This window comes from Cygnus atratus, chromosome 1, assembly GCF_013377495.2.
Source record: "Cygnus atratus isolate AKBS03 ecotype Queensland, Australia chromosome 1, CAtr_DNAZoo_HiC_assembly, whole genome shotgun sequence".
Taxonomy (NCBI): Eukaryota; Metazoa; Chordata; class Aves; order Anseriformes; family Anatidae; genus Cygnus; species Cygnus atratus.
The window spans coordinates 53,548,209-53,557,485 of NC_066362.1; the positions used below are offsets into that span (position 1 = coordinate 53,548,209).

Genomic DNA, 9,277 nt, shown 5'->3' on the forward strand with positions numbered 1-9,277 from the left:
ACAATCACTACCTACTTGGTTACGGGTTTTACCAGTATTAAATGTCCTCAGATCCAAGAATCCCCAGGTATGGGAAATAATTCCAATTATACATGTTTCTTTACATTTTATTAATCAGTCTGACTGAACAAAAGAATAGTAAAATACATGAATGAATTAAAAAACTGAATCCATATATATATTTAAAAAAGAGAGAGAGAGAAACAAATACTTCATAAACTTTGCCTAATGATTTGTGTTGGTAACAGTCTTATACTCATAGCAGCTCCAAACATAGGAACAAACTCACAGTCTCAGTGTCAACCAACAGATTTATTTCCAGTTGTCAGATCAAGGGTTTGATAGGGTAAGGATCGATCACCTCTGATTTATGTCACAATACCTGTAAAGCCAATTCAAGCAACAGGCTGGCCTACACTAAATAGCTGAAAAACAGTCAATATCCTCAGCCCTACTCCCCAGTATAAAGGCTCATGATAATTATACTGTAATTTCAATGATGATAGTTTGGGGAAAAAAAATCCTTCCTCTTTATATGCTGAATATTTTTGCATGCATTTTCAAGGCCTTTAGAATTTTTGCAAGGCTACCTCCAGATCTATGAACATTTTGCAAAAGCACATTCTAATGAGGAAAAAAAGGCTTTCTAATATGTAGCATAAAAAGAAGATGAAAAATCACAAGGAATAGCTTTCTTAATACCTTGTTTTCATCTCAGCCAACAGAAAAATTACTCCACTGTTACATGTCTTCACAGATATCGGCCATCAGATTATGGTTTCTTTCAGGGTACTTCTGTATCATAAGGATTAGCTAGTGTCATGCAACAAAGGAAGAATAAAAAGCAGACTCCACTATAACTTCAATCTAACAAGCTATACAAACATGAAATTTCGTTCTCTGTCACACACTTACCATTAAAGCAAAGAGATGTCAGTTCCACTTCCCATAATCCTTACACATCTGAAGCTACAAACAGAAAGCTCGATATGACAGAACTGTTCATGATCAAATTTCACCCCTTCAGTTATACAGAACCTGTCTCTTAATCTTTTTTTTTTTTTTTCCTTCCAGGTACATTTTGGCTCTTGTCTTCTGAAAGAGTTCAGTTTTGGCATTATTTTCTTGTCCTCTGAGGGTCTAAAGACCAACACATTTTCATTGAACTAGTGTATACATTATTCTTTAGATTATTTCTCTAAACTGTTTAGTTTTTTGATGTATCGAAAATGGTCACCATTGCAGTGCAGAGAAAAGATGTCAGAGAAGTTATTCAAGCAAAAACTTGAATATGCCTCTGAACACTTTCCATATATTCAAAATTAACTGCCTATTTGAGACGCCAAAATATTGTCAGCTGAATTTTAAATGTCAAGGTTATCTTAAATAGTACCATTCCATTCTGAATGCCTCCCATTTGAGGACCATAACCAACCTATAAACAATAATGAATTTATTTTCTCAGTAGCCCTATGAGTTAGGAAATAAGCATTAGAACCACATTTACACTAGGGTAAAGTAAAATATGAAATACTGTAGTGTTATATGAATATAGCTTCACTGGGCATCATGATTTTTTCCCAATTTACAACCATCACAAACTAAAACAAATCAGGCACTTCTCCTTATCTGAAATCAAACAGGAACGATTATGTCTAAGAAAGCATTTACATATGTATCCAAATAAATATTTAAGTGGAATCTCTGCATCTCGGCTGAAGAGATCAATCAAAGAAAACCCTGAAGGTCCATAAACTGTGCTGTCACATTGCCCAGTATGGTCACTGATGACACCATATATACAGGAGAGCTACACCCTTCTCAAAGGTAACCTGTTCAGTTACTTGAAATAACTTCTGCACATGTTGATTTTGAAGACAGGATTTGAGGGTCAAAAAACAATGTCAGCATCAGCCTACAACCTTGACCTGGGTGTCTAAATTTCAGGAACAGGGAGGGAAAGGGAATTCAGGCATACTTTGCTACTCATTATTTCCTTTTGGCTTTCTGTTGGAACCTATTTTGTTTTGGTGGTTGTCTGAAGAAATGAAAGACATTAGGACAAAGGAAATTGAATACTTTCAATTAAAGAAGCCTGATTTTCTGTAAATCAAAAATAACTAAATCAGACCCTTGGCACTCTGAAGCAGCTCCAGCCCACACCCCCTCTCTCCTACGAGAGCACCCTGGTTGCTAATGCTGACGTGTGCATTGCAGGGGGGAGTCAGGACAGGAGAAAAAAGAACCCTGCTTTTGCTGTCCAAGGATTGGACAACAAATGTGATCTTTGTATAAAAGCCAATACAGGCAGGAGGGACAAAGCCATTCCCCACCTACTCCCTTGCCCACAGAAATCACACTCATGCTTTTGAGACACAGTGCTGGAGATGCATTGGTTTACTTCACAACACTTCCAGTGTTTCCCCAGCTTTGAAGTGGAAGAAGTTAAGACTGAAGGTTTGGAATTAATTCTCATCTGCCTAGATTCAGACATCTGATTCAGACACCTCAACCTTTTTTTAGTATTATTTTCTAAACCTTTATAGCCCATACGTAGTTGCACTTAAGCCAGTTCAACTTCAGGACTTCTAAATAGAGAGGTGACTGTTGAGGTTGTCTGTTGAACTGGAGCTCTCAGCAGACCTGTAAGAAGGCACACAACACTATCAGGTAAGAATGTGTCCTCATTTATAAACAGTACAGCATTTGTATACCTACTTTGCATGGGTCTCTTTTGGTTAAATAAAGCACAAAGCAATAACAAATCAATCCTCTTTTTTTTGTTGCTGTTTCTGAGGGTGTGATATAGAGATGATTAATGTTCACCCACTGATCAGGATGTTCTTCATTTTACTCAATTCTAAGACTTACGTTCTAATAAATCCTTTACAACAAAAAAAACATACTGCTTATGTGATAGCTGTATGTGCCTGAGTGCGTGTTTGTGCTTCGTTGTTGCTTTTTAATCAACTTTATATTATATTTACATAATCATCTTTTTATATCTCATCATGGACACTTGTGTATTTATAACAATATTCTGTTTACCCCTTATATTATTCATGCCTGAGTGGCTAGCCTGCTGCAGAAAAAGGTTTAATGAGTTTCAAGGGGATAGCACTGTAAAATCAGGAAAAATATAAAACAAGTGCCTGCATACTAATGTAAGCCACTTGCTAAAACCTGTTTTCCAAGCATATGATAATGGATAGTCCTGCCATGATGTGCCTCATTTTTGAGTGAGATACTTTTTTTCCTAATTCTACACAATCTCCTTATCTAATGTCTCTAAATGAACCACGTTGTAGTTAAACATTTCAATAATACAAACCCCCAAACTGAAATGGTTGCCCCTACCCTGCATCTTATATGTGTAACAGCTCCACGTATTGGCAGGTTTTTGACTTTCAGAAAATTCAGCTGATTTGTCACAGTAACTCCTGTGGACAACTGACATAATGAAACCCAATATTGCCATATTCATTTTTGAATTGGATGCATAATATCATAATTTGAATTGAATGAATTTCCTTCAATTGTTTTTATTCAGGAAAACACAGGTTTCTCTTAACTACTTATTTCTTTTGGTAAAATATGTTGATCATTTCTCCCAGTGCTAAATGTGTAATTCTTTTCTAATTTCTTCACAACATTTCATCTGTGTTTTCACAGAGCTCAATAACTTTTTTGGACTAAAAAATGCAAAATGAGTATGTCCAATCTGCCACAAAATTAAAATCTACATCTTCATACCAGTTGTTCAGACTATATATTTAAGTCCTTCTCTCACTAACCTAAACAGATTTTGAGACGATGTCTTAGAGTTTTCTCTATTTCTACTCTCCTCTAGGATTCCTGAAGTCTTCTCTGACCTGGGTAGTGCTATAAAACATCCTACAATTGGCTTCTAAAGTAGGTTAAATATTTTATCAAAGCAAATTCCTCTGATCCTGCATTTCTGAAGGCTTTAAAAAAAAAAATCACTTCCTCCACTGTTAATTTGGCCATCTGGCCTCCCATCCTGCCGCCTTTGAGATTTAAAGTTTATCTCCACTGACAACTAGACAAAAAGTTTCATTGTTCATGCTGTATCTTCAGCTTTTCTTAAATTTATTGCAGCTTCCCCTGTTTCCTTTTGACACACAATTTTGAAAATGAATGGAATGAAATTAGCTCTACAATATTCTGTCACCTACTCCTTTCATTGTCTACCTCTTCTTATTGCTGAAGGGTCTTTCTCTCATTCTCTAATCCTTCAGTAAACCAGTGTAAAGCTGAAGCTATTCTGCCCCCTGTCCTGGGTTACGGAATACCTCTTTCTCCTTTGCACAGCGAAGGCAGGTATTGTGCATCTGAATAAAAAATGTTATGAAGGACAAATGGAAGCTTTGGATATTACTCAAGTCGGATGTAAGATCTAGTGTGCAAATTTCACCACATCCTTTCAGATCAATAACAAGGGTTTGCATATTTATGCATTTAGAGGCAGGAGAGAAAGGCCTTTGTTCCACAGCATCCACACACCGATCCAGCAAAAATAGCTAAAATAAGTGAACGGAAAGAACAATTGAGACAATGACATACGTGTCACATAAAGTCACCTCCCATTTTATGTAGATCTGGAACAGCTCATCTGTCTATGTAGACAAAAGGAGAGCAGAGGCACCATAGCCTTAGAAACAAAAAAGCACAACATGGAGGGTCTTTTGCACCACCCCATTTCCTGGAGACCTTGTCAAGTTTTTGTAATTTACAGGCTGAAGGAGTGCCTGCATTGCATGCAGAGCATGCAGAAAGCCCCAGGGCTCCTTACCATTGTTGGAAGTGGTTATGGAAAGAGCTGTGTGAGATGCACTTCTGAAAAGGGCTTTTCATTACCAGGCCTAAGTCTAATAACTGTCATGGCTTCCTGCACTGGGGTAAGCCTTTGGAGAGCTCCAGACAAGACACAGCAGTGTCAGTAATATAACAAACAGACAATTGATAGGACTCAGGGGACCAATGTTTACCATGTTGCTGCTTGCAAGTCATTTAAACTCTATGCTTTTGCTTCTTCCTCTATAAAATGCTGTCTTGACAGTAATTTCCCTTGAAAGTTTTTTGTTGGTGGTGGTTTTCGTTTTGTTTGTGTTTTTTTCATAGCAATTGGTAAAATCTGAGTTGTTAACCATCAGTTCTATACAGCTGCATGATGATCATTGTGCCCTCCATCTACAGGTTTCAAGCCACGATCCTGAGTTTCTTCTCTTTCCTGGTTCCCCTAGCTAAAATTTACCAGGGGCCACTGCCTTTAAGACCATGAATAAGATTTGCTAATCTGATTTTTTTTTTTTGCTAATACTGAGCTGGTTTTATATAAACCAGCAGCCATATGCGGTAACAGAGCATTTATTTGATAGCTGCCCTAGTTTTGATACATTCTCTTTTAAACAGTGCAAGAAACAAGAAATACATTGATCCCTACTAGTTCTGATGGAATAGCAAAAGAAAGTGACAAAGCAGCAAGAACCAGAACTTTTTCTGACAATGCAGGCAGCTAAAGCTTGAGAAGTCATTCATTAAGAGAATGGATAATTGAATGTATTTATTTGCACTGATACAGAAGAAAAACTTAGTGAATCTTGTGTGGTCGCAGACAAGAGTGCATCTAACTACCCTTCCAAAGAGCAAAAAAAAAAAGAAATGAAATACTCATTTAGTCACCCTTCAGCAAGTACCATAATAATCTGTCCAACCATAATGAAAATGAGCACAATCGGAAAGACTTTTTTTTCCTGAAACGCATTTTCAAATAGAAAGATAAACTTCAAAAAGCTTTTTGTAGAAATGACTTTTTTTTGTTGCAATCGATGACTTTAGTATCTAAACTGATGCAATTTGATTCCCATTTGTGAAGGAGATGCTTAACTGCAAAATTGAATGTTATATTAAGATAGCTTTATAGCCAATCATGGCAATTATTTCACTCACATTAAATCATCTGCTGCTGTTTTTTTCTCCCTGAGATTTTTGTAGGCTATCTTTGAAGCATTTATTATTCCTAAAAAAAGTCCTGATGAAGTGATGTGACCAGGAGAATTTTTATCTAATCAGGCTTCCTTTGGCTAATATCTGCAAGATTTCACTTAATCCAAATGTAAGTAATGTGAAGCCTGTACAGCTACAAAAAGTAATCTCTCACTCTCTTTTTTTTTTCTTTTTACTTTAGACATGACATTCGATTGTAAGGCAAATCCTTGCAGTGAGTAAACACAGGACTTCTGTGGAGCCAAAAGCTGCAAAAAGTACGTTTCTACACAACATAAGGAATCAGATGTCATCATCTTTCCTCTCGTACTTCAGGCCTGACTTAAAAGTTGGGCACTTTCCAAGGCATTAGCTCACTTCCCCAGCAAGACCTAGGGTGCACTGCGCTAGCCAAGAGAGCTCAGCTTTCTAACACCCATTAATACTGGTCACAACTGTTTATGCATTCCAGCTAACTCTTTTATGGCCAAGACGCTACCAAGATATAGGATACTGCTTTGTGGAGTTCAGCCAGTGTGAAAATGAGATGTTACTATGCTTTTCTCACCAAATGAGGTCTCCTATCAATTCTTCACTGAGCACTTTGCATGATTTCACAGGAATACATTGCATTGTTTCAGTTACAAATTACTGATTCACATGATATTGATATCCCAATTGTGATATGAGAACTTCAAAAGAATGTGATGAACCTTTCTGAACAACAAGCCAAAGGAAAAAAAAAATAACATGCCCAAATAATCATAAAATGCATACATCCTATGCAAAAGGGCTGAGGTAAGAAAATTCATGAGTTATCCATGAGCGGGTGAGGATCATCACTCCACTGAAGATTAGGTCAGAGCTGAGCAGTAGTGCCTCAGGGCAACCAGTGTCAGATGTTGGATGCTCAGCTGGTTCACTTCGTCCTACAGCTGGGGGCTCACAGGGTTCAGCAGCTTCCCATTTACCACAGTGCCACTGGCAGTTACTAGAGCTGCGTTTGATCTATTTGTAGACATACACAAGACACATACACAAGACACACAGAAGGGTCATCTGTGATTTTTGTGTTGCTCATTTATTTCAATGAGTATCTTGCCTGCAGAAGAAATATAGGACCACCCCATACCAATGATGTTCCATAGGGTCTGTTTTCAAATCAGTGAGCTGTATCAGATTGGGTTTGGCACAAGAATAAGGGTAGTCAGGATATAGGAATGGAACTTCTACTTTTAAAAGTAGAAGTTGTACTTTTAAAAGTAGAAGCTGTACATTTGTAGTTCCTATTAAAAAAAAAAAAAAAGAAAAAAAGAAAAAGTAATATACAAATTTCTATCAAAAATAATTTACATTTGGAATGATAGAAAAAAAATGCACTTACCCTTTCCTATTTTAAATAGAATACTGTCATGTACTTTATATTAGTGTTGTTTATACTAAATCAATAGAAAAATAATCAACATTCTCCTTATGAAAAAAATTAAATTATCATAAAGACCAGGCATTATTTAAGACTTCCATTTTAAAATGGCATAAAAACTAACTTTGAAAAAAGTAGTGTCAACAAACCATACATCTTTAATTAGATTGTTCATGTATTTGCATTTAAAAAGAATAAAAACTTTTGAGATACTATTTTTCTCATTTGAAATTCATGAAGTGTTTCTAAGGATGGACTGGTCTGCCACTTTGATAATGCTATTACTTTTTCAGAGAATTATCTTGAGCAAAGAACTCAAGCCTTAAAAACGTATTTTTTTTCTAAAGTATATTTTTTTAATATTCTGATTTTAATTTAATGCAGCAGAAAATCTTTTAATATAGTAAATCAATAAAGGAGAAAATAAATAAAAATAAAATATTAGACTTGCTTATTTCTAAAATATATTGTATTATCCAGCAAGACATACAACAAGAATTAATATAGAAATGTATCTATTTTCTCAAATCTTACAGAAAGAAAAGTCAAAGTAAACTGATTTCATAATACTGTACTTAATTTCTATTTAGTGCTATTGGACAATTTTGTATTTGTTTTCTTCCAATGTTTTTTCTAAGTCTTGTGTATTATGTTTCACTGGTGACATATTTGACCCAATTATAAATTTCCATGTTGCACTCAATGTTATTTTTACAGAGAAGTTTTATTTTTGCTGGTGGAGAAAAAAAATGTAAATTTAAAAAAAAATACAAATTCCTGGTGGAGAAAGGGCATCAGCTCATTAAATTATGCATCAAGTAAGAGACTAAGAATGAGCTGTAGTAAGGAGACACCTCAAAGAAAGGAACCTCGTAATTCTCACCATCCTAGGGCAGAGAGGCCATACCTGTGTCATATACATACTTACAAATAAAGGGGGCCGGTACAATACCTTGACCTTAAGGCTAAGTGGCACAATCTGGCTGAGTCCACACTAAGCTCTTAGTTCTGGGATCCATACGATATTTCTTTTGCTTTAAGAATAACTCGTTTTCTGTATGGGCCTTCTTGGCTCAATGTATGTTAAATATTGTGGGGGCTGTGTTACAGCCTATCAGAGTAATAAATTCACAGCATGAACCTTGGAGAGTGTGTGGCAGGTCTTAGGATATGGGCAAAAGGGCATATTGGAGGATGAAAAACAGATACTGTGGGAGAGGGGGGTGGATGCAGGGAGGCACCTTGTACTTTCTACCTGCAAGGATTATCCGCTGCACTGTCCATGCCTGGGCATTATCTTGAAGATTGTTAGTTGGCAGAGGGAAGAAGTGTATGGGGAACTTTGCCAACAATTTAGCAGTGAGGACTGCTCAGAGATAAAATTCATTCCCTGACCCTATTATTTAGTGGCACAGACACAAATACTGGGACTTGCCAATTAATAGGCTAACTATTTGGATAACTATGATATTAGCTGTCTGGAATTCGCACATGCTGTCTCACTTCTGTCTTGACAGATGAGTCCTTGTCTTCCTTGAGAACAGAAACAAGAATACCTGAGTTTCTTAATTTCTTAGGAAAAACAAATAAGTAATAAGAAAATGACAGAATTTCCAACAAATATTAACTCTAGTGTATAAGAAAAACAATAGGCAAAATTTGATTTCAGCAAATCCATCATAATACCCACACAATATAAAATGAAAAAACACTTATGCGTTGCAATTTTCAAGTTAAAAGAAAATAACTAAGGCAATGTATAAGCATGTATAAAAATAGATAGAAAATACTAAGAATCATATAAGATAGTAAGAAAGAAATTGCATTATATAAATTAAAATATATACT

At 36.0% G+C, this 9,277-nt stretch overlaps 1 long non-coding RNA gene across 1 annotated transcript; it reads left to right on the plus strand.

The window, feature by feature from the left end:
• Nucleotides 1–1,323: 1,323 nt before the first annotated feature.
• LOC118250522 (uncharacterized) lies at nucleotides 1,324–7,077 on the plus strand. Its single transcript, XR_004779475.1, has 3 exons — nucleotides 1,324–2,670; nucleotides 3,851–3,912; nucleotides 6,209–7,077. It is a non-coding gene; the product is annotated as an uncharacterized LOC118250522 (long non-coding RNA).
• The last annotated feature ends 2,200 nt before the right edge of the window (nucleotides 7,078–9,277 follow it).